The sequence below is a fragment of the Dipodomys spectabilis genome, unplaced genomic scaffold, assembly GCF_019054845.1.
Source record: "Dipodomys spectabilis isolate Male_0828 unplaced genomic scaffold, ASM1905484v1 ptg000125l, whole genome shotgun sequence".
Taxonomy (NCBI): domain Eukaryota; kingdom Metazoa; phylum Chordata; class Mammalia; order Rodentia; family Heteromyidae; genus Dipodomys; species Dipodomys spectabilis.
The window spans coordinates 1,493,769-1,520,181 of NW_024870802.1; the positions used below are offsets into that span (position 1 = coordinate 1,493,769).

The 26,413-nt window shown below is 36.0% G+C and overlaps 1 protein-coding gene across 1 annotated transcript in view; it reads right to left on the reverse strand.

Annotated features, from left to right (window-relative positions):
* Atrnl1 (attractin like 1) overlaps window positions 1-26,413 on the reverse strand; it is a 501,851-nt gene that overhangs the window by 305,740 nt on the left and 169,698 nt on the right. The window lies entirely within an intron of this gene.

Below are 26,413 nucleotides of genomic sequence, written 5' to 3' on the forward strand. Positions count from 1 at the left end.
TACTCCATTATTACTATGCTAAAATTATACACTCCTAAAGTCAGAAAAGTTTAATCTGTAACTGCTATCTGACCTTTTGCCACTCAATAAGGGTCTGTGAAAAATATTTATGAAAAATGTCACATTAAACATTTACAAAAATGACAACCAAAATTGCCATTGATACACACTTGAATGTATTCAGAACAATCAGTGTCAGTGAAGGGATTTTGACTTTTAACACATAAGAATATGATCATCAGATATAAATAACAATAGGTCCTTTCTATATTTACCCCAATTTTTTTTCTGTTCTGTGCAACTCTCTTGCTGATGGAGTAGAAAATTATAACATATACAGGATATTAATCTTTATAATTTAAAACTAAAAAGAAGTTTGGGATACTGAGAAAAAGATAAGAAGAGATTAAGTAGTGTGCGGAATGAAATCCTGCTGAGTTTGCTTATGAAGTTTTATATGTACATAGTAAAAGACACTTATCACCCTTGACTGTTCAGTTTCCTTGTTCTATATTTCTGGTTTCACTTTGGTTAGTTGGTTAGTTAGTTACTGGTTTTTGATCATACCAAACTGTTTGGATTATTATAATATTATAGTCAATTTTGAAATGAGATAGTACGATATACTACCTTGGTTCATTTTTACCAAGATTGTTTTCATGGCTCAAGTTATTTCGTAGTTTGTAAACTTCAATTGTGATAAACATCAATGGAATTTTTCTAGGAATTGAAGTTTAATTTTACTAGTGACTTTCCAGACACTGGTTAGGGTAGATATTTTAAAAATATTAATCTTTCCAATCTATAAATACAAGACAGCAAGGGGCTTTTATCAAAAAAAAATATGAAGCTTTACATTGTTGGTAGAATTGTTAGTATAGTCATTATGGAAAAGCTTTGTCAAAAAATTAAAAACAGAACAACCAATTCAATGCTTCTATTCTCGTTAAAATACAAAGAAAATAAAACCACTATATCTGTTATCTCATGTTCCCATTGAAGCATTATTATCAATAAGCAAATGGTTGAATGAGTAAAGAAAATGTGGTATAAATACTCACTGTAACACTATTCATGTCATTTGTGACAACATAGGTGAACCCTGAAGGATGTTAGGTTATGTGAATGGAGGCACAGAAAGACAAATACTGTATAATATTACTTATATATGAAACCCTAAAAAGCTGACCTCATAGAAGTAGTGTATGTAATGTCCTCCAGGGATTGAGGGAAATTATCAGGTAGACAGGAGGAACAAGTTACAAACGATGTACTACTGCACTGGAGAATATGGCTAACTATAATGTGTTGTATTATACTTACTTACTAAGGCAGGTTTTAAATGTATACATGTGAAGTGCTATGTTGGATAATATAAATGAGTTATACCACAAATGTCATAAATATCTAAAATACCTTGTACTACTGTAAATTATGCAGTTTTTATTTGTTAGTATAAAAGAAGATGAGTGTACACACATGAAAACTATATTCTATTGGTACATAGTAACATAACACTAAAACTCATTACTACATTGTTGTAATCAGAAGTTTAGAGTCACCTGATTGAGTGAGAACATCTCTAGAATGAGGTTAAATTATTTGCTCTCAATGCCAATTGAACTATTTAGTCAAGGAAATATACAGACTGGCACACATTCAGTGATTTGTAATATCCTAAAATGGTTAATGAACTAATGTCTCTTAATGGGTCTCAAACTATTTAAGTAAATAACATCATAGTGCTTGATTCAGACGTTAAATAAAATTTTAAATATTGATTTATCTTATTCCTTGTAATCCAATCATTTGCAGTGTTTTATCAGCTATGTATCAGCTCATATTTGAAAGGGAATTCTGATTCATCATACCACATTATTTACCTTATAAGTAAATATATTAAATGTAGTAGTAAGCCACATAGAATACCTATTAAGAAACTGCCACTCTCAATTTTTTTCCTAAAAAATGAATTGCTTACTGATAGAAAGTAAAACAAAACAAAGGTTTTCTTTCTTTCTTTAGCATATTGGTCAGAATATGCTATTGGTCATAACTATTGGTCATAACTATTGGTCATAACTATTGGTCAGAAATACTCTTCCAGGAAATAAGAATGGCCAATAGACTTGAAGAAATGCTCAACCTCTCTAGCCATAAAAGAAATGCAAATAAAAACAACATTGAGATTTCACCTCACCCCAGTTAGTATGGCTATAATCAAGAACTCCAATAACAACAGATGCTGAGGGAATGTGGCCAGAAGGGAACCTTACTTCATTGTTGGTGGGAATGTAAACTTGTTCAACCACTTTGGAAAGTAGTATGGAGGTTCCTCAAAAGACTCCACATAGAGCTCCCCTATGACCCAGCAATCCCACTTTTGGGCATTTACCCAAATGTTTACAAACAAGACCACACTAAAGCTACCAGCACAACTATGTTTATTGTAGCATTATTTACCATAGCTAAGATATGGACCAACCCAGAATCCCCTCAGTAGATGATTGGATCAAGAAAATGTGATTATATGTGTGTGTGTGTGTGTGTGCGCGCACGCGTGCGCGCGTACACATGCACACACTCACACACACACACACACACACACACACACAAAATGAAATTCTATACTGCCATCAGAAATATTGACATTGCCCCATTTTTTAGGAAATGAAAAGACTTGAAAAAAATTATATTAAGTGAAGTAAGCCAGGCCCAAAAAAACATAGGTCCCATGGTTTCCCTTATTTGCAATAACTAGTATATGTCTAGGACAAGCAGAAAAGGTCAAAAGCTATGTACATATGACCAAATAAGATGATGTTAAACGAAATAAAACCCAAGATAGGGACAAAAGTGGTTTTTTTTTTCTTTCTTGCTATTGTTTCTAATGTATTTATAATGTACCATGTGATTTGTTTGTTTCTTTGTATGTTCTTCCTCCACAATATAACCCCTGTTGTCACTGTATTTGATTCTGGTGCCCTGCATCTTGTATATACATTTCTCTGATTTGGGGAGGGAAAGGAAAAAAACAAAATGTTTAAATAGGGATACAGGTTGACCTATTGTAACAATGAGATGTACAAGACACTATGTTGAAAAACGAACTTTACAATTTAGGTGGGGGGGGAGGGGAGAAGTATAGTTGTGGAGCTGGGAGGGAAGGGAAGGTAGGAGAAAAACAATGGAGGAGGCAAAAATGCTTGACAGGAAATGTACTTGTTACCTGGCTCCTGTAACTGTAATCCCTCAATTGCGTATTTTTACAATAAAAAAGGTATTAAAAAAAAAAAAAGAAATGCTCTTCCCCACAAATTCTCTAAGAGTACTTTTTTCTTACATCAGTGTTTGGCTTAATTATGTTAGTTGTTTGGCTGATCAAATGTGTGGAGACATGATTCATGCCTTGTCCTTACAAAAAGTATAAATGCAATTGCACAGTTTGACTTGACATGTCTTACTGCCCTTTTAGCTAAAAAGAGTGTATCTCTTCAGATAAGGATTCCTCCAAGAATAAAAGTCTTTGAATGAGATATACACAACAGCCTATATCAATCTTTGGCCTGGAGTGGAACCACATCCACCTGTTCTGACTATCATGTAATACAAATGGCATTTGGCAGCTCTTATTATTTTGTATTATTACAATAAAAATCTAATAAAAGCCTCTAGCTACTCAGAAGGCTGAGATCTGAGGATCACAGTTCAAAGCCAGCCCAGGCAGGAAAGTCCATGAGACTCTTTTTTTTTTTTTGGGGGGGGGGGGGCCCGGTCATGGACCTGAAGTCTGGGCCTGGGCACTGTCCCTCAGCTCTTCAGCTCAAGGCTAGCACTCTACCACTTGAGCCATAGCGCCACTTCCGGCTTTTTTTTTCTGGTTATGTGGTGCTGAGGAATCGAACCCAGGGCCTCATGCATGCAAGGCAAGCGCTCTGCCACTGAGCCACCTTTCTAGCCCCCATGAGACTCTCATCTCCAATAAACCACCAGAAAACTGGAAGTGGCACTGTGGCTCAAGGGGTAGAGCACTAGCTTTGAGCTGAAGAGCTGAGGGACAGTGCCCAGGCCAAGTTCAAGCCCCACGACCAAAAAAAAAAATCTAATAAAAGCTGGAACTAAGATTCTGGGTGCTATTACACTGAAATATGTTGTATCAATTTCAGGGCTAGGAATAACAAGAAAAAACTTATTACCCAGGGTGCAGGAAGGGAGAGAAAGAGAGGCGTTTCCTGAAAACAACTACTAGTAGGCACATGTGGCTGACTACAATTAATGAATAGACAGCAACACCACCACAACATCTATGTTTTGAGGAGGTTTTGCTTCTCAAGTGTCATCATCCTATATAAAAATTGACTGTTGAAGGAATAAACACTATGATTATTAGTATTCTCAATAAAGGGGAACAAAGTGTTGATACAGATCAAAATAGAAATAAGTGCTGAAAATGCTTGTTAATGAAAGGTACCAGTCATAAAAGTTCATATATTGCATAACTTGACTTAAACGAAATGTTGAAAACAGTCAAATCCATAAATACAGAGTAGAACTATTTCCAAGGGTTTGGGTATTTGATTATGTAGTGAAATGGCGATAGGTAGAACTACTAATGGACAAGGATTTCTTTCTTTTTTTTGGGGGGGGGGGGGTGGTCCAGTTGTGTGGCCTGAACTCTGGGCCTGGGCGCTGTCCCTCAGCTCTTCAGCTCAAGGCTAGCGCTCTACCACTTGACCCACAGAGCCACTTCTGGCTTTTTTCTTTTTGCTTATGTGGTGCTGAGGAATCGAACCCAGGGCCTCAGGCATGCAAGGCAAGTGCTCTACCACTGAGCCACCTTCCCAGCCCGGATTTCTTTTTGTGGCAAAAAAAATTCTAAAAATTTTAACAGGTATTAAGTAGAATTTTGTAAATACAGTAAAATCAATAAAATGTATACCTTAAATAGGTGAAATATATACTATATGAATTGTATTTCAATAAATTAGCTATTTTAATAGCAATTGCAAAAAAAAACCCAAAGTCATTTTTAACTAACTTTACCGATAGGAAACAGGGTAAGAAAGCTTCCAAATGATAAGAGATACAGGTATTAGATATATCTATATTTCTGCAAGATCAGGACTTTCTGACACAAATTATCAACCATAGGTAACTGAATAGAAGATAACTTTTAGAACTTATAGGCAGAGATCTTCAAAAAAGTTTAGGGAAAATCTCTCAGAGATCCTTATTTACCTTTCAGGGTGATGAACTAGACAGATACAGGGATACCTCTATCTCCAGTGGAGAGGAGAGACAATGTGTCTGATACGTTTTTTTAAACTCCAGAGTCCATAAACTTTTAGAGTTTCATTCCTGTGGTACAAAAATCTACTGAATTTATGTATTTTTTCCTGCAGGAAACTGAAGAAGAGGTAAAGAATGCAAGCTGCTATTTAAGTAACCTGTTTCTGATCCAGATTTCTTGTTAATATGTGTATGCATCTCTGAGGATGGATGTATTGCATATGTTATAACATATGTATATAAACATACATGTGCATGTATAATGACATCTAGACAACTTTACAATTTCTGATACAATATCTAGATTCCAAAGAAGACACAGTCTCTCTATTGCTCTCCAGATATGAACATGCAAGGTAAAGGCTATACAGGATATCTCACAGTGCAGAGCCAACAGTCATGAACACTACTACAGTAGGGAGTAGTTCCCAAAAACCTAAGTAAAAATGTCCTCCTCAAGGGGAAATACCTGACCAACAGATGTTCAAAAATATTAATGCCTTATACATTATATAATTTTGTATTAGAACTATTTATTGTGGTTATCCTGTTGCATTTTACTACTGAATGTTGAATACAGGAAGCTGGGTGCTAGAAAACTAGCACTTCTTTAAAACTTCAAGATCAATAAACAAAATGAGATGTTTTTACATTATTTCATGGTAGAAGGGGCTAAACAATAATTATATTCTATACGCTCTTCTCCTTACTCCACTGCACATTTATAGTATATCGTCTTCTTATTATTTACTTGTTTGTTGGACTCTCAATGGATTTATACCACAAACAACTGAAAACAATAAAAATGTATTAAAATCCATGAACTTAGCCAAGTAAAAGTTAATATGCACAAAAACTTTTAGGATTAAGCTAAACACAGGATGATAGTGAAAATGCAAGCCAGTGGTTGAATATGAAGATCAAAATACAATTCATGTGCTTAAATAGGCCAACTAATCTTGTTAGATATCAATTCATGTAAAATTAGTCTTTGCATATCTGTCTAATAGCACTTAAAATCTTTTTTGCTTATGGCAGTAAAAACTTGTAATCATTTAAAAATCAGATGCTGGGGCTGGGAAGATGGCTCAGTGGTAGAGCACTTGCCTTGCATGCATGAAGCCCTGGGTTCAATTCCTCAGCACCACATAATCAAAAAGAAAAAAAAGCCAGAAGTAGTGCTGTGGCTCCAGTGGTAGAGCGCTAGCCTTGAGCTGATGAGCTGAGGGACAGTGCCCAAGCCCAGAGTTCAGGCCCCATGACTGGAACCTCCCCCCCAAAAAAAACAGATGCTATAATTCAAGGCTAGTAGAGTCAAATTTTCAACAGAAGCAGTAAAACTTTATAAAAATGTTTTATAAAATTGTGGATTTGATATTGTTAGAGTATCTATATATATTAAGACTTATTTACAAGGAACCAACCCAAAGCCATGTGAGATGTAACTCTATTTTACATAGAACATGATGAACAGCAGCAATGGAGAGGGCCTACTACCACTTATCTGATAAGTCTGTTAATGACCTTGGGCTCCTGACCTTTCTGTTGGAAGTATATAATATACCATTTTTATCCAAAATAGAGAAAATTGTGTTATATGCGCAATTTTAATTCAAAACAATGTCATTCAAAGTTAGAATAAAAAATGATGATGGTTGCTAAATCTTTCTTCAGAATTATTGCTAAAATATCCACAGTGTAGATCAAGATCCAAGCCTAGAAAATATCTTTTCCAAATGCTCAACTTCTCTAGCCATAAAAGAAATGAAAATCAGAACAACATTGAGATTCAACCTCACCCTACTTAGATTGGCTATAATCAAGAAATCTAATAAAAAACATGCTGAAGGGGATGTGGCCAAAAGGGAACCCTACTGCATTGTTAGTGTGAATGTAAACTTGTTCAACCACTTTGGAAAACAGTATGGAGGTTCCTCTAAAGACTACACATAGAGTTCACCTATGACCCAGCAACCCCCTTTTAAGCATTTACCCAAACAATCGAAAACAAGGCTATACTAAAGCTACCAGCACAACTATGTTTATCACAGCATCATTCACCATAGCTAAGATATGGAATCAACCCAGATGCCTCTCAGTAGATAAATGGATCAAGAAACTGTGATATTATATATATTATATATATATATATATGTATATTATATATATATATATATATATATATATATATATATATATAATGGAATTCTATGCCTCCATCAGAAAAAATGGCATTGCCCCATTTGTTAGGAAATGGAAAGACTTGGAAAAAAATTATATTAAGTGAAGTAAGCCAGACTCAAAAAAACATAGGTCCCATGATTTCCCTTATCTGCAATAGCTAGTATATGTCTAGGACAAACAGAAGAGGTCAAAAGCTATGTACATATAACCATATAACCCAACGCTAACCCCAACTGAACCCCAAAACAGGAACACAAGAGATTTTATCTTTCTTGTTGTTCTTATTAATGTACTTATAGTGTGCTATGTGATTTTTTTTTTGTTTCTTTGTATGTCCTTTCCCCATGGTATAACCCCTATTGTCACTATATTTGATTCTGATGTCCTGCATCTTGTATATACATTTTTCTAATTTGGGGAGGGGAAGGGAAATAACAAAATGCTGAAATAAGGATTCAGGATGACCCATTGTAACAAAGAGATGTACAAGATACTATGTTCAAAACAAACTTTACAACTTTGCCGGAGGTGGAGGAAGATGGAGGGAGGAGTTGGAGTGGTGGGGAGGAAAGGAATGGTAAGGGAAAAACAAAGAGGGGTAACAATGCTCAATAGGAAATGGACTCATTACCTTGCTCATGTAACCGTAACCCCTCTGTACAGTTATCATTACAATAAAAAATAGATATTTAAAAAAAGAAAATATCTCTTTCCTATCATTCACATCATAACAAAGAAGAGAGAAAACGTCATTCTCTCCTTTGAAAACATTTGAAATTACTTTTTGTACAGTAAGCATTTAAGACCAGCTTGAAAAGTCAGGTACTGTGACATAATTACTGTCAAAGAACCACAGAGAAATACAGTTTCTATGACAATCCAAGGTAGTTATATCATTAAATGAATTAAAATACAATGACAAAGCAAGAATATAATTATGAAAAGTTGATAATAAGTGTGATATTCTAGCCATACAACAGACAAGGGTCTCATATCTAAAATATACTTGGAACTCAAAAAAGTAAATCCCCCAACAACAAATCCTCAAAAAAACAACTGCCCAATAAATAAGTGGGCTAAAGACATAAAGAGAAACTTCGCTGAAGAAGAAAGAAGGATGGCCAATAGACACATGAAGAAATGCTCAACATCCCTAGCCATAAAAGAAATGCAAATCAAAACAACATTGAGATACCACCTCACTCCAGTTAGAATGCCAAAAATCAAGAACTCTAACAACAACAGATGCTGGAGGGGATGTGGACAGAAGGGAACCTTACTTCATTGTTGGTGGGAATGTAAACTTGTTCAACCACTTTGGAAAGTAGTATGGAGGTTCCTCAAAAGACTCCACATAGAGCTCCCCTATGACCCAGCAATCCCACTTTTGGGCATTTACCCAAATGTTTACAAACAAGACCACACTAAAGCTACCAGCACAACTATGTTTATTGCAGCATTATTTACCATAGCTAAGATATGGAACCAGCCCAGATGCCCCTCAGTAGATGAATGGATCAAGAAAAAGTGGTATATATACACAATGGAATTCTATGCCTCCATCAGAAAGAAAGACATTGCCCCATTTGTTAGGAAATGGAAAAACTTGGAAAAAGTTATATTAAGTGAAGTAAGCCAGGCCCAAAGAAACATAGGTCCCATGGTTTTCCTTATTTGCAATATCTAGTATATGTCTGAGTCAAGCGGAAAAGGTCAGATAATGTGATGTTAGGAAAATGAACCCTTAGATATGTATTTTAATGTTTTTTTCCTTTCATGCATTTGTTTCTAACGCATTTATAAGATTATCTCTTTGTAGCTTTATATGTCCCTCCCCCACAGTATAACCCCTGCTTTCACTATATTTGATGTCAGTATAACTTGTAGAGGAGATGGAGAAAAACAAGTCGTTTAAGGATACAGGGGGACCTGTTGCAACAATGAGAAGTACAAGATGTCATGTCGAAAATGAGCTTTACAATGTTGGTGCGGGTGGGGGGGGGGAGGCTGGGAAGGGATGTGAAGGGTAAACAAAGGAGAAGGCTGCAATGCTTGATAAGAAATGTAAGCATTAACCTGCCCATGTAATTGTAACAGTGTGCTCACAAAAAAATAAAAATTACAAAAAAAATAAGTGTGATATTGTCCATACTGATGTAGAAGGTAATCTTGAAACTTGATCACAAGATATTTTCATGTGTAATTAATTTAAAGCAGATAATTTAAATATCTCTAGATTTATATAAATAATAACCACTTCACAAAATTCCTTTATTTTATTGGTAGAAGTTAGATTAAGTTTTGTAGAGTACAAGCGTTGCAATTAATTATATGTTGACTGATTTTACCCCAAATTATTAATTTTCCCAGTGCCATCATCACAGCAAATACATATTTCCCTTATTTTTGTTTGCCATTCAAAATAACACTACTATAGATTTAAAATCAGACAGAATCACAGTAATTTCTTTAGCATTCATTATTAATGTCTAACCACTTTTTTGAAGGGTCTACAAGAAAATACTGCAAATGTAAGGCAATTACTTACATTTGTTTAATTCTATCTAAGTCCTGTAACTGGGATCTTTAGGAATGAGGTCTGCAAGATGGTAGAATTGGTGCTTCCTCGCTTTCTATTAGCCAAGGCTGCATTTGGTAAACATTTTACATATGTCAATTACCTCTGAGAGGAAAATGAACCAATCAGAATGAAGCACATGTTTTTCTCAAAAGATTCAGGAAAAAAAAATTGAAATAGCTCAACATAAGTTCTCTTTCCTTTGTATTTTCCTTTTTGGTTCTGGGGATCAAACCCAAGACATTATACTTGCAAGGAAAGCATTTATCACTGATCTACATCACAACCCTAACAATTTCTTTTTTTTTTTTATTGTGAACATAGTGTACATGGGCAGGATAATGAGTACATTTCCTATCAAGCATTATAGCCTCCTCCTTTGGTTACCCTTCACATCCCTTCCCAGCCTCCCCCCTCCCCGCCACCCAATCTTCCCCCCCCCACCAAAGTTGTAAAGTTCATTTTCGACATGACAACTTGTACTTCTCATTGTTGCAACAGGTCCACCTGTATCCTTATTTAAATGACTTGTTTTTCCCCTTCCCCTCCACAAATTATACCGACATCAAATACAGTGAAAGCAGGGGTTATACTGTGGGGGAGGGACATACAAAGCAACAAAGAAATAATCTTATAAATGTGTTAGAAACAAATGCATGAAAGGAAAAAAAACATTTAAATACATATCTTAGGGTTCATTTTCCTAACATCACCTTTTCTGACCTTTTCTGCTTGACTCATACATATACTAGATATTGCAAATAAGGGAAACCATGGGACCTATGTTTCTTTGGGCCTGGCTTACTTCACTTAATATAATTTTTTCCAAGTCTTTCCATTTCCTAACAAATGGGGCAATGTCATTCTTTCTGATGGGGGCATAGAATTCCATTGTGTATATATACCACATTTTCTTGATCCATTTATCTACTGAGGGGCATCTGGGTTGGTTCCATACCTTAGCTATGGTAACAACCCTACAATTTCTTGATAATCTTGTTCTAAAACAATTTTAATGAAGTAAACATGGAAGGAAATGTCCTCAATATATGGAAAAAAAACTTTAAGAAATGCTCAAAACTGGAGCGGGGACCAAGATGGTGACGGGGCAGTAGGGAAACGCCACAGCTCTCTCCAACCAAAAAGAGAGTTAGAGTTCCAACGCTTAATCTCCCCAAGAGACCAACAACAACAAAAAGACGAACACTCAGAGAAAAACCAGAGGTGGAAAATAACAAAAAAAGAAAGAGAGGAAAAGAAGAAATTCAGAACAGAGAAGAGCGAAGACCCCTCCCCCAACCTTTACTGGCCGCGCGGCAGTGTGCCAAGCCGCCGGCCAGCCGGCCCGGCGGGGGCTGCCGGAGCCACAGAGACACAGGGGCTGCTTGCAGATCACCAGGTACCGGATTGCAGAACAGCGGATCGCCAGGAACAGAGAAACCTACCAGCCGGGAGTCTCCACGAGGATCCCACCCCCACCCCTCACTCTCCACCCGAGCGGAGAGGCTCCATCCCGCCAAAGCCGCCCGGCACCAGCAGTGCGACAAAGGGACCTGTCGGCAGACCACCCGCCCAATCGCGATCGCAAGGACCCGGCGGGGGCCGCCCAACCCAGCCCGCAACCACCCCAACTGAACTCGGATTGCAACAACAAGTGACGACCTACAGGGTGAGTACCCCACAGGGGACACTGAATCCATCAAGGGAGACCAGAGCTGGAGGGAATCCCCAGACCCTGACCTAGACTCCCTACCCCAACACCCGGACCACAGGACCCACTAAAACTGGGAACTGTTTGAGAGCTCCACCAGCCGGTGGAGCACACTCTGCTGGCCAGGCCAGAGCAAGAGCGCCCCTGGAAGGGAGCTTAAACGCCCAAGCCAGGAACAGCGCCCCTGGGTCAAGACTACCAACAGTAGAAGAAATTTGAACTGTGTCCTCCAGGCTGCATAACCTAGGTGGTATACACATTAGCACAGGCCTAACAAGCGCGCTCCAGGCTGGGGCCGGAACCAGGCCCGGGGACCGGCGCCTGAACAAAGCAAAAAGGGTCAGAAGTGGGGCTGTGGCTCAAATGGTAGGGTGCCAGCCTTGAGCTGAAGAGCTGAGGGACAGCACCCAAACCTAGAGTTCAAGCCCACAACCAGCCCAAAACAAACAAACAAAAACACATCAGGAGCCCATAGCAGACTCCAGTATTTGGGAGAGTGCATCCAGAGCATCTGATCTTCCCAAGAGCACCCGCAGGAGCAAACACAAGCAGTCTAGGCTGCTCAACCCTTCCAAAGGCGGGAATTGCCAGCAATCTACAGCAGAGAGCTGAGAATCCTAAGTAAGTCAGAATAGCAGCTGGAAATAGGCTCCCAACAGAATCCAGATCAGGCACAGACTCTCTCTACCAATACAGAATCAGCAACCAAGCAAAGACAGACACACCAAAACAAGATTGAAGAGCAGTCTCCTGAACCCCCATGCGAAAATCACAGAGAAAAATCACAAGGTTTACCACTACCCAGGACAGCAAGCTCACCTCAAAAGCCAGCAGCCACGCAGGGGAGAGCCCCAGTGGGAGCAAAGCAGGAATGGAAGACAAAAGCTACATCCAAGGGTTGCTGGAGGCAATGACTCAAGAAATAAAGCGAGAAATGGATCAGAAATTGAAAGAGCACAAGGATGAACTATCAAAAGATATACAGGATATCAAACAAAAATTGGATGCAAAAATAGAAGCTGCACAAACCTCAGTAAGAAGTAAGATAAATGCCAACTTAGAGGTAATGCATACTGATCTCACCTCATTGAGAGGTGAGATCAGTACTCTGAGAACCAACATTGAATCCATAAAGGGATCCATTTCCACCATGCAAACCACAATAGAAGCCACGGTCAACAGAGTGAATGAAATGGAAGGTAGAGTGTCAGATACAGAAGACAAAATACACCAACTGGACCAAAAAGTGACAGATATGGAAAAATCACTCAAATTAAACCAAAGGGAAATTCAAGAGCAAGCAGATAATGCTAAAAAATTTAACCTTCGCATAATCGGAGTGGACGAAGGTGAGGAATTCCAGAGCAAGGGAATGCAACACCTATTTAACAAAATAGTCAATGAAAATTTTCCCCACCTCAAAAACGACCATCTTAACTACATCACAAAAGCTTATCGAACACCCAACAAGCAAGATCCCAGGAGAAACACTTCTAGACACATTATAGTAAAAATGATGGATCTGAATAATAAGGAAACAATCCTGCATGCAGCAAAAATGAAGAAGGAGCTATACTACAACGGGAAAAAAATTAGAATCACTGCAGATCTCTCCACACAAACAATGAATGCAAGAAAAGCCTGGGAAAGCACCATACGAGCCCTGAGAGCCAATAACTGCCAACCCAGACTGATATACCTGGCAAAGCTAGCATTCACATTCGATGGAGAACTGAAAACTTTTAATAGCAAAGAAAAACTAAATGAATACATAAACATTAAGCCAGCATTACAAAGAATTCTAAGAGGGGGGACACAACCTGAAGAAAGCAACCAGGAACTGGGACCTGCCCCAAACAGGCATTACTCAAAGTCTAACTGAGCAAGCACAGAGGAAAGGAAAAAAGAAAAACTTAGGAAAACGGAATGGCAGGGACAACAATGCATCTCTCTATACTTTCTCTTAATATAAATGGGCTGAATTCGCCAATTAAAAGAAAACGAACTGAGGATTGGATCAGAAAACAAGACCCATCCATCTGTTGCCTTCAGGAGACCCACCTCTCAGCCAAACATACAAACAAACTCAGAGTGAAGGGGTGGAAAAGGATCTACCAATCAAATTCCCCCAATAAGAAAGCAGGTGCAGCTATCCTGATATCTGACAAAATAAACTTTTCATTAAAATCAGTACAGAAAGACAAGGACGGACACTACATATTAATAAAGGGAACAATCCAAGAGGAGGATATAACCATCATCAACTTATATGCCCCAAATATCGGTGCACCCAGATATGTTAAACAAATGCTCTCAAACTTACAGAATAAAATAGATCCCAATACGATAATACTAGGAGACTTTAACACGCCACTCTCACCAAAGGACAGGTCTACCAACCAGAGGATTGGCAAAGAAGCTACCGAATTAAGTGAGGCCATACTTCAAGCGGAATTAACTGACATCTACAGAGTATTTCACCCTAAAACAACACAGTACACATTCTTCTCAGCAGCTCATGGAACTTTCTCCAAAATAGAACATATCATAGTTCATGCAAGGAACTTAAGCAAATACAAAGGGATCGACATAATCCCCTGTATCCTATCTGACCACAGTGGAATCAAGCTAGCTCTCAATAACAAAGCATACCGCAGAAATTTCTCTAATACATGGAAATTGAACAGCACACTCCTTAACAAGGCCTGGGTAACAGAAGAGATCAGAGAAGAAATAAAGCATTTCCTACAACTCAATGAAAATGAAAACACCTCACAGAGAAACTTGTGGGACACAGCAAAAGCAGTCCTGAGGGGCAAATTTATTGCCCTCAGTGCCCACATCAAGAGAATGGAGACAGACCAAGTAAATAATCTCATGTTGCAACTAAAACAGCTAGAAAAACAAGAAAAAATGGGACCTAAAGCTACTAGACGAAGCCAGATAACCAAATTGAGAGCAGAGATTAACCAATTAGAAAATCAGAAAACCATAACCAAAATAAACCAACAAAAAGCTGGTTCTTTGAAAAAATAAACAAAATTGATGGCCTGTTGGCAAGATTAATTAAAAAAAGAAGAGAGGAAACCCATATAAATAGGATTAGGGATGCCACGGGAAACATCACAACACGTACCCAAGATATCCAAACAATTCTAACAGACTACTTTCAAAAGCTATACTCTCTAAAGGAAGAAAATCTGGCGGAAATGGATGCATTTTTAGAGAAATACAAGTTACCCAAACTGAGCAAAGAAGAAGTTAACCAATTAAATAAGCCAATATCCTATAATGAGATACAGGAAGCTATCAAAAGTCTTCCAACAAAAAAAAGCCCAGGACCAGATGGATTCACAGCAAAATTCTATAAGACCTTTAAAGAAGAACTAATACCCATACTCCTCAAGCTCTTCAGAGAAACAGAGAAGGAGGGAGCTATCCCAAACTCATTCTACGAAGCCAATATCACACTCATCCCCAACCAGGCAAAGACCCAACCAAAAAGGAGAATTACAGGCCAGTCTACTTGATGAACACAGATGCAAAGATCCTTAACAAGATTCTAGCTAACAGAATCCAGAAACACATAAAAAAAATAATACACTATGATCAGGTAGGCTTCATCCCAGAGACACAGGGATGGTTTAACATACGTAAGTCAATAAATGTAATCCAGCATATCAACAGAGCCAAGGTCAAGAATCACATGATTATTGCCACAGATGCAGAAAAGGCCTTTGATAAAATTCAACATTCATTCATGCTAAAAGCTCTGGAGAAAATAGGAATAGAAGGAACATTTCTAAAAACAATAAAAGCCATTTATGACAGACCAATAGCCAATATTATACTTAATGGGGAAAAGCTACAACCAATCCTCCTAAAAACAGAAACAAGGCAAGGATGCCCACTGTCTCCACTCCTCTTCAACATAGTCCTAGAACCCTTAGCCAGGGCAATAAGGGATCCGCATAGGGAAAGAAGAAGTTAAACTATCCCTTTTTGCAGACGACATGATACTATACCTCCACGATCCCAAAAACTCCATCCCCAAACTTTTAGAAATCATAAGTCACTTCGGTAAAATAGCAGGATACAAAATAAACCCACAAAAATCAGTTGCCTTCCTATACACTGATAACGCACAGGAAGAGAGGGAAATAAAGGGAGCAACCCCATTCACAATAACCTCCCAAAAAAAAAAATATTTAGGAATTAACCTAACCAAAGATGTAAAAGAACTATTTAATGAGAACTATAAAAAGTTAAAGAAAGAAATTACAGAAGACACTAGGAAATGGAAAGACCTCCCATGCTCCTGGATAGGCCGACTTAATATAGTAAAGATGGTGATACTTCCAAAACTAATATACAAATTCAATGCAATTCCTATTAAAATCCCAATGACCTACATCACTGAAATACAGAAAACAGTCCAAAAATTTATATGGAACAACAAAAGACCTGGAATAGCCAAAACAATTCTAGGGGATAAAGACAATATGGGAGGGCTATCCATGCCAAACTTCAAACTCTACTACAGAGCTATAATCACAAAGACAGCATGGTACTGGCACAAAAACAGACCCGAAGACCAATGGAACAGAATAGAAGATCCAGATATAAATCCACAGGCCTACAGCCAGCTGATATTCGACAAAGGAGCCAAAGACATACAATGGAAGAAACACAGCCTCTTCAACCGTTGGTGCTGGGAAAACTGGGCAGCCACATGCAGAAAACTAAAAGTGGACCCCAGCCTATCACCATGCACCAACATCAACTCAAAATGGATTAAAGACCTTAACATTAAACCTGAATCTCTGAAACTACTGCAGGACAGAGTAGGAGAGACACTTGAACTAATAGGCACAGGAAGGAACTTCCTGAACAGAGTCCCAGGGTCACAACAAGTTGGAGAGAGACTCGACAAATGGGACTACCTTAAAATAAAAAGCTTCTGCACAGCTAAATCTATCGCAACTAAGCTAGAAAGACAACCAACTAATTGGGAAAAAATATTTACCAGCAATATATCAGACAAGGGGTTAACATCCTGTATATACAGGGAACTCAAGAAACTAATCCCTCCCAAACCTAACAAACCAATTACTAAATGGGCAAGGGAACTAAAGAGGGACTTCTCAAATGAAGAAATAAAAATGGCAAAGAAACACATGAGGAAATGTTCATCATCCCTGGTGGTGAAGGAAATGCAAATAAAGACAACCCTGAGATACCACCTTACCCCAGTCAGAATGTCCCACATCCACAAATCAGCCAACGACAAATGCTGGAGGGGATGTGGAGAAAGAGGAACCCTATTACACTGCTGGTGGGAATGTACACTTATACAACCACTTTGGAAAGCAGTCTGGAGGGTCCTTAGAAAGCTAAAGATTGACCTCCCTTACAACCCAGTCATACCACTTCTAGGCATCTACCCTGAACAACAGGAACCAATATACAAGGACACGTGCACCTCCATGTTTATTGCAGCACTGTTCGCAATAGCTAGGATATGGAAACAACCTAGATGCCCCACCACAGATGAATGGATCCAAAAATTGTGGTATCTATACACAATGGAATATTATGCAGCCATTAGAAATGACAAAATAATGGCATTTGCAGGGAAATGGATGGAGCTAGAAGGAATCATGTTGAGCGAGGTAAGCCAAGAACGAAGAGACAAACAGTACATGGTCTCCCTCATAAGTGGATGCTAAATCCAAAAGGTTAGGTGATACGACAAAACTAACAGGACTTAAGAAACAAAGAACTCCCGCTCATCTGGTTGAACCACTACTAAATATCCCCATGCTGCTGATCACAAATATGGTATATAACATGTAAACACTGTTATATATTACAGACTGTGGTAGACAATTTGCTCCAGGGAAGTTAGAATGAACTTGTGACTTTGAAATTATGTAATCATTTAATCACAATCAAAAAAAAAAAAAAAACCTCGGGGAAGGGAGGGAGGGAGGGGATGGTAGGGGGAAAACAATGGAGGGGGTAACAATGTTCAAGAGGAAGTGTACTCAGTACCTCACTCATGTAACTGTAACCCTCTGTATAGTAGCTTTACAATAAAAAAAAAAAAGAAATGCTCAAAACTATAACCATACTTAATTGATCTAACAGTGAATTTTTCTTTACATAATAAAGTTCAAGATAAAGATTTCTAGTTTCTCATTGCCTTTCTTTAACATAGTACTGCAAATATTAGCAGGAGCAGTTAGAAAAGAAAAAGAAATTATAAGTATCCAAATAGTAAAGGAGAAAGAAATTTTCCTCTTTGCTGATAGAATGATCTTATATGTAAAAGCCATAAAGATTCCCCATCTAAAAAAACTACTAGTTAGAACTAATAAACTAATTCAGTAAAATGGTTGGATACAAAATCAACATATAAAACTGGGTTTTTTCTTTCATTTAATTTTGTTCACATATGTATATATCTGTGTGCATATATGCATGTATGTGTACATATGAATATTTATAAAATGCAACTGTAGCAAGAAAGTATTATTAGAAAGCAGAAAGTGAAAGTGTTCTAATACTTGGAATGGGTAATGGTTATGTGATCAACAATGAAAATAGAATAAAACCTCTGTTATGAATTAAGTTGAAAAATGCACCAGATGTCAACAAAACAAAAACTTCAGACATTCAGAAAACAAATGCAACAATGTACACAGAGATTGTTTCTCAGTTTAATCCTACCTAGGGCAGGAGTGCAACACCATTCACTGGTACACTGCAAATGGATGTAAACATTCTTTAATGCAATTCATTCTGTTTTAAAGGTTTTACTACATACCCAAATGCTCAGATCTCAGTTCTAGCTTAGTAAACAAAATGACTTGAGAGTGGATGGCCCATTAAGAATATGTATTTTCTAAAACTGAACATTAAGCAAGAAAAGAAGAAGATGCATAATGTGTTCTGCTTAAATCAGTTTCCAAGCTCTGATGTTTTAAAAAGTGTATTTTGTAAATTCCTAAAATAAAAAGCATCTACACACTTCCTATTAAAAACACCAAGTTTAGTGTTTTTTAAAAAGCCATGTTTATTATAATTATTAATTAATAATTAATTAAGTAATATTTATAAACTCTGTTATTCTCATTATGTTAGCAATAATGTTCTATACAGTTTTGAAATCTTATTTCAATAAATTTCCACAAGTTTTAGTCATTCCAAAATTCAATTAGAAGGCATTTATTTCATTGGAATATTATTGGCAATTATAATAATTTTTTTGAAAATTGAACAAGCAGGGCATACTTTTTCTTCATTTGTATAAGTACATTTGGTTATAGGAAGTTTGCTTTTTTTCAAGTTTAAGAAAAATGGGATCAAGATTTTGTAATTAATAATTGCATTAACAAGTTTTGGAAAAATTTACTGCTTTAAACTGTTTATATACTTCCGTGCTTCTCATTTCTTTTTCTATCACAAGTTGTCCTACAATCAGACAACCAAAGTATTGAAGCATCTTTCAAACCTTTCTTAATCATGCATTCACATTTGATTATTTAATACTTTGAAAGCAATAGATACTTTCACATCTTCCAGTATTTTTGTGGCATTTCCTGTACACACATTTATTCACATACTTATCAATTTCTCCATCCAGCAAAAGTTTACCTATTCATAGCTCATATACTATTTGATGAGGTCTAGTGTAACCAACTGTCTCCACCTAGTGGTGGAATGTAGAGGTTAGTGTACTCCCAGTTCTGTGCAGCATTATGAGTTCCCTACAGACATTGCATCCTTTGCTATAAGGACAACCCCTCGCAAATAGCATTTATAATATTCACCTAGTCTTGGTAGTAATTTTTACACTTAGGCATTCAGCAAAGATTTAGTTCTTCTGTTCAGTGGACTATATGAACTTTCTCCCCTTTTGAATATATTTTCCACTTTTCAAACATAAGGACATCAAATAATGATCATGAGTGCTCCCTAACTTCCTTTCTCCATGTTCTACTGTCTCCTCGTTGTAATTTCAGGTTAGGTTATTATGACATGCTCAGTGGTTGAGGGAAAATTCCTATCTTACTGAAAAGTAGTATTTCTCTCACCTATCACATACAAACCTATAAAATTTACCTATTTTTAAAATGCCAAAGTGGCCAGCGGCAGGAGGCTCTTGCCTGTAATCCTTGCTATTCAGGAGGCTGAGATCGGGGAATCAGTGTTTGAAGTCAATTTGGACAAGAAAGTTTATGAAACTCTTATCTCCAGTTAGCCACCAAAAAACTGGAAGAGCCTTAATCCAAGCAGTGGAGCCTCAGCCTTGATCAGAAAAGGCTAGGGCAGCACTTAGGCCCTGAGTTCAACCCCTACTACCTGCAGAAAAGAAAAAAACAACAATGGTCACATCTTCCCTTCCAGCTTTTTGCTGGAATACTAAAAGGCATCACTTCCAGCTTTTTGCTGGAATACTAAAAGGCATTTCTAGGTAAAAATGGGGGGAAAGTTCATTGCAATCTTGGACTAGACAGAGCCTAGTTTCACACAATGAAATACTATTAACCTATGAAAGAAGGAAAAAAGAAAGTATTCAGGGAAAAAATATTCAGGTAGATTATACTGTGAAGAAACAAGAGTAATGGAAACAGGAGCTAAAAGCTAAAGAAAACTATGAATAGATGTGACACTGTTCAAATGCCTTGAGCTCTAACTTTGAAGTATTTGACTATTTTATTTTGAACACTAAGTTTAAGTAAATCCTGACATTTACTAGCCAGGTGCTGGTGGCTTACACAGGTAATCCTAGCTACTAGGGAGGCTGAGATATAAGGATTGCAGGTCAAAGCCAACCCTAGAAGGGTAGTCCCTGAAACTGTTATCTCCAATTAACCACTAAAAAAAAGCCAGAGTGGAAACAGGGCTCAAGTTGTAGAGTGATAGCTTTGAGCAAAAATGCTCAGGTACAGTGCCCAGGCCCTGAGTTTAAACCCCAAAACTAGCACACATGCAAGAAAAAAAAAGATCAAATTTGCTCTGAAAGCCTTTCTCAAAAGATTCCTCATTGGTGTTTTATTCACCTATTCCTCCCCTCATTAAGATAAAATCTGTGCTTTGTCCAAGCATTGAGAATATGGTGAGAGCTTTATATTTAGTCTAAATTCTGGCCAAAAAGTTACACACCCAGTGTCTGTAAATATTATTTTATGATCAATATTAACTGAAATACTGCTACCATTTAAAAAATTTAATCAAACAAAACTCTAAAGCATGCCTTAAGTAATTTGATGTTCTATCTTCAAAGAATATGCCTTATTTTTTAGCATTCATGTATTCAGATTAAGTTCACTTTCAATATTAAATTTTTGATATTAAAAAATGAAGCCAATTAGAACTTATACTGTTTCTTGTGAACTTCAATATTGAAAAAAGGATTTATAATATCCTTTTTTCTTCTAGCTGAAGTAACACATAGACCAAGATTTAATAGCCTGTACCAAGTGAGATGGCCACTTACTATGTATGACAATAACCTCTGCCAGACGTGATTCTATGTAACCACATGCATTCTACTGTTATCGTTAACTGCCAGCTTTCAGTATCAAAGTCACCTTCATTTGAAGTTCAACAAACATTTATTTTAAGAAAAATAAAAATTCTAAGCACAATAATGAGGCATAATAAGTAGACTAACAACTAGATAAAGGATGATAGTAGTCAAGCTGCCACTAAGTATTTCACTCATCAAGAAGCAAGACTGTAAAGGTTTTATAAAGGTTAAACAAAAAAGGATAATAGATATTGTGACTGTTACTTATTATGCATTATTCTCCTTGCCAGCTTTGTCTGGAGAATTTGATTTTCACCATCCTAATTAAACTAATAGCTATTAAAATACCTCCTTCTTGTTCACTAATGAGCAGGCAATTTGCTAATTAGGAGATGTAGAAATAAGAATTTTAACAAAATAAGGAAAATATGCTTGTGCACTGCTTTAAAATATCTTAAAATACAGTTTGAATCATAAACTATTAAATTTCTTTGAGTTAAAAATAGACAAAACTATCAACATATTCAGCAGAAATGAAATAAATCTTAACCATTCTTAATTGTTTATAGATTGCTAGCTTTCATGATATCCTGGTCACATTATCTCATGTACTTCTAATTCATATAAATGTTAGTAATAAAATAGGTCCCATAACACTGAATGAAAAACAAATTGAATTAGATAAATAATAATTTTGATTTCTTGAATAAAATAAAGTTTTCATCTAGAAAAAATTACACTACTATACCTCAATGAAAAATTAAACCACAGTACTCCATTTTATCACACACAGTAAAGAAAATTTTAAAGAAAGATATGCTCTAAATGGCACTAATTCTAATTTGTAAACTATTAAGATTACTGAGAAAAATGTTGTGTTAATATTCTGTTAATGTTCTGGAAGCTAATCAAAAATTTTCCATATTCCCTGAGGCACTAAATTCATTTTGCTTTACAAACTTATGAAATCCTTCATTTTGAAACTAAATCCATCAGAGTTGTTTAGTTAATATTATTTACTTGATTAAAAAGTATTTGCTAAGCTGGGCACTGGTGGCTTATATTTATAATCCTAGCTACTCAGGAGGCTGAAATATGAGGATCATAGTTCAAAGCCAGACCATGCAAGAAAGCCCATGAGACTCTTATCTCCAAATAACCAGTCAAAAACCAGAAGTGATGCTGTGGCTCAGAGTGGTAAAGGGCTTAGTCTTGAGCTGAAGAGCTCAAGGACAGGTCCCAGGCCCAGAGTTCAAGCCCCACGACTGACCAAAACAAATTATTTTTTGCTAAGCAATTAAGCAACTAAGAGGTTCTTCGTAAATATGCTTATTATGATCTAGCTAGATAAATAAAGATACCATTTTCCTTAAAATTGGATCATGTTGCCAGTAATTGGAGTTGGATTACCCAATAAGTATATCATTAATGGCCATAAATATACTGATATCCAGAGTTCATGGACAGCTTGAGAGGACTTGCATTAAAAGCCCTGAGCAGAACACATACAGCCTCAGTCAACATCACCTACTAACTTCACTGTATTTTATGAATTTATTCTTCTAATAATTTCATTTAAACAAAAGGCTAGAGAGTCTAATTGGCATAACAGAGTAACAATAGCATTATTTCTAAATAGAGTTAGCGTAAAAAAATGCAGTGCTCTAAGTACTTTGACAGTTTCATTTATTTCAACAGATTGATTTAAAAAAAAAAAAGAAGCCTCTGTAGATGACTTAACAGAGGTTGTAATTTGGCTTCCTTGTGCACTCCATTCAGACTCCTCAAATATTCACCATAGTCTCAATCATATTATTTTAGCAGCACAACTGTCCTAAAATAATAATGCATTTTGATTATATTTTGCATTTCAAAGCACTTTCTATATAGAAAACAATTTCATGCAACTTATATGAATACCCTAAGATAAAAGAATAGCCAAAGGTTATATGTAAATTACTAGTAATCTAAAGGAAACAAAACTGATTTACTGCTTAATTTATGTAGCTCATCAGCCAGGCAAATAACTATTCATAAAGTAATAATAAATTGTCCACATCTATTTGAGATAAATGTTTCATATTACATGACACAAACCAGTTTCTAAGAATAAAATATTTCTCTCACATTGATTAGAAACATGATTTGTTAAAGTTACTACAACTTTATATATGGGTTTTAGTTTATTTTTAACCCAAACTCCTGGGTGATAATGATAAATCCAATCTAGGTTTTATGAAGAATGTGTGGGAAATATGCAGCAAAGCAGAACATTAAGAATACAAAATCAATCACCCCTAGTACACTGTCTTATCTCCCAGCATTTAACATGGACTGATTGTTTCTAATTGAAAAAAAGGAATTTCATCTCTTTCAACTATTAACATATCCTTAACAGTTTTGCCCTCTTAGTCAAGTATATGATTAAATATACTTATTGCAAAGAGAAATTACATTTTATGTGTTTATGCTACATACCAACTAAAATTCAAATTTTAATTTAAAAATTAAGACTTCTGCATGAACAAATGCAGCAATAGTACTCATTGGATACTACATTGAAATAAACAAAACAACTTGTGGGTGGAGATGGGAGGGAAAAACTGGGAGAGAGCAAGGAAAGGCATGTCCAAAAAAAATGTACTTTTTACCTGACTTACAATAACTGTAAGCTTTCTGTATATAACCTTTATAATAACAATTAAATTTTTTTAATTAAGACTATTAAGCATGACAGCATGTCAGTAGACTCAATTTAACATGTTGGCTCCAAATATTTCAGGAATATGACATTGAAGCTAATGTTTTCAATAACTCTATTAAAAACCACAAGCTAAGGGCTGGGAAGGTGGCTCAGTGGTAGAGTGCTTGCCTTGCATGCATGAGGCCCTGGGTTTGATTCCTCAGCACCACATAAGCAGAAAAGGCGAGAAGTGGAAGTGGCGCTATGGCTCAAATGGTAGAGCACTAGCCTTGAGCTGAAATGCTGAATGACAGCGCCCAGCCCAGAGTTCAGGCCCCAGGACCGACAAAACACACACACACACACACACACACACACACACACACACACACACACACACACACACAAAAGCTACAGTAACAATTTCAGACAGCCTTAAAGAAAGTTCTGTATCTTTAACAGTGTTATCACAGAAATAAAGTTAAGGCTCATATATGAAGGGATAATATCAAACTTTAAGACTTCCATAATTCCATTTTTAAGAGACAATTCTCAGAAGAATTATTCAAAGTGAATAATATTAAAAACAGACCTCTAATAATTAAATTATATCACAAAGAGTAGGTGTATGTTTATAAGAACTAAAGTGTCAAATAATTTAAAAGAAGTATGTTTAATTTAATTTCTGTGGTTAACTTTTTCCAAAGTTTATTTTCACCTTAAATAGTCCTTATATTTATAAAGGCAAGAACAACTACCACTATAACCAAACTATAAAATTCTAAGAATTCTTATAAATAATTTTCTTTTTCTATTATAAATAAATTGCTTTTCTATTGATTATATGTGTCTTTTAAGTCTTACAATTAAAAAAATGTTTCAGACACAAAAAGACACAGTAACATACTCACATAAGCAAAACTATAAACCTTTTTTAAATTGGGCAACATTAAAGTTAAATGAAGAGTTCAAATTAAGTAATGAAAGACAGACAAATAAGATATTTTGCCTCTACTCAGAATGTCTATAAATGAGATTATCACATTAAGTGGAAATAGTGTGTTTAGAAATCTTTGGGGGTTCATTAGACCAAAATGAGATATTCATCTTTCTATAATACAAATTATTTTCTAATGATAAACTTCTGACAGTCAATAGGCAATGTCATGTCTCCTTTTGACATGAACATATTGTTATCAAAGATATTTACCACTTTTCACTTATGAGAATTTAATAAAATTAAATTTTTCAAACTTCTTCAAAATACATTTCAACTCATATAAAATATGATATCTAACAACACTGATTTCTATTTTGGCAGAGATTATCAAGTTAAACATAAACACTTCTATTTTTGTTAACAGAAAGAAGCATTACTTAGATTAGTTTTGGGGGGAAAGGGCACTTTTCTGAGTGAGTATGCAAAAGACATTTATATTTACAAACCTAGACTGGAACTGATAAGTCATTTTTTAGTTCCAAAACTAAAGCACTATCATTTCAACAGAGTATCTATTAATATGTAACAATGGCATTATTAAGTGAAGTGACACAATTTTAAGAAGAATAAAATTTGGGTTTTAAGTATGAAAGTAAGTAAATGAGAAAATGAGCTATTCATATTAGTTTCCAAATATTAAATACCTGGTATTGATTCTAAACTTAACTAACACACATAAATATCTCTAGAGTTCTAAAGATTCCAAACTGGGAATTGGTTATACAGCACAAACATTTTTTTTAGAGATAAGGAAATTCAAAGAGACTACCAATTTATACTCCGATGCCAGCTGATAGCCAAGAAATATTTATCATTCACAATGTTACACTTACAAAGTTCCATTTTAATAAAGTATAGAGATTAGATATGTAGACAATACTTGTCAGGATGCAGCAGGAAGACCTCCCTACAGAGTCTTCTTTTCTGATGGCTACAGACATAAATTGTCATTAGTTCTATTACATTATGGAAGGTCTTCCTATTGCCTTCAGACTTTTTTAAGTTCCTGAATTTATAATTTCATTCTAATAGGTTATCTAGTATGCCCAGAAGGTAGTTAATCGACACAAAAATTGCACTTCTTGCAAAATAATATTTTGCAAGCTGCTATTAAATGAATTAATTTCATCATGGAGCCACATCAAGTAAACTTGAAGTGATATTATTCTGATCATATACAGCATCATAAATGCTGTAATGAAGTAAATAATTTATTAGACAGATGGAAGACCTCAGGCTTGAAAATATATTATATGTGGGCTCTGTGACTTGATGGGTGCTTAAAATAAGATACCTAATTCTATGGCTTATAATATTCTGGACTGTTTTTAAATATCTTTATTATCAATTTATATTTGTAAAAGTATATATACTTGGAAATACACAATAAAATGATATGTTAATACTATAAATGGTACAAATAAAATTAA